At 51.6% G+C, this 770-nt stretch overlaps 1 long non-coding RNA gene across 1 annotated transcript in view; it reads right to left on the bottom strand.

Annotated features, from left to right (window-relative positions):
* Nucleotides 1-377, bottom strand: part of LOC112965286 — a 19,690-nt gene extending 19,313 nt beyond the window's left edge. The window contains exon 1 of the long non-coding RNA XR_003253234.1: nt 48-377. This is a non-coding gene — a long non-coding RNA (uncharacterized LOC112965286). The remainder of the gene's footprint in view (nt 1-47) is intronic.
* Nucleotides 378-770: the final 393 nt, after the last annotated feature.

Genomic DNA, 770 nt, shown 5'->3' with positions numbered 1-770 from the left:
GGGGGGGGGGGGAGAGAAAGGGACACGGCGGAGGTGGTTTTCGGTACCGATTTTCAAAAGCGACTGCTTGGCTGCCGGGAAGCCGGCGCCCGGGAGAGGCTGCCTGGGCGCTGCGAGGCCGGGCCGGGCCGGGGAGGAAGGAGCCGCGGGCTGCTGCTCTCCGGGAGTGGTCTCGTGCTTCCTCCCCGAGTTTCCTCTTTACAGGTGGGACCTAACAGTGTGTGTGGGGGGGGAGAGGGTTAATACAGCAGGTATTTCCCCCCCCTGCCGCCGCCGAAATCCGGTTTCATTCTGGGCACCACATTGCTCCTGCTCCCCTGTGCAGTAGGCCTCGTGCATCTCCGGGAACCTGGCCCCGGTGCTCCGTGGCAGGCAAGGTATCTCCCCCTCTCTCGGAGGGCTGTCTGTGTGCACTGCTTCATGAACAAAGACTAAAAAACATGATTATTAGAGGTGCTGAGGGGCTTAGTAAACTTATCCGCCACAGTCTGTGATTAGCGGGAAGTTTAGCTATCGAAAAATCTTAAATTTGTAAACATCTTCCTGGTTGCACACTATGTTCTGTTTAGAGACAAATCGTGTTCTAATAAAGCAAAACACAGAATGCTTCCTAGAACAGTACTTGAATAGGATTTTTTTTTTAACTTTTGTGAGGCCTAATTGCATGAGTTGTTTGTTCTTTGCTTAAAATATACCAGTGAATCCTACATTAGTAGTACACAGTAGTAGTTAGTATATAGTAGTAGTTGAGTACTGGCCTTTTTCTTGCT

This window comes from Apteryx rowi, unplaced genomic scaffold (genome assembly GCF_003343035.1).
Source record: "Apteryx rowi isolate R43461 unplaced genomic scaffold, aptRow1 scaffold_21, whole genome shotgun sequence".
In the NCBI taxonomy this organism is placed as follows: Eukaryota; Metazoa; Chordata; class Aves; order Apterygiformes; family Apterygidae; genus Apteryx; species Apteryx rowi.
The sequence above is the reverse complement of the archived record's forward strand: the minus strand, read 5'-3'. Positions and strand labels throughout refer to the sequence as shown.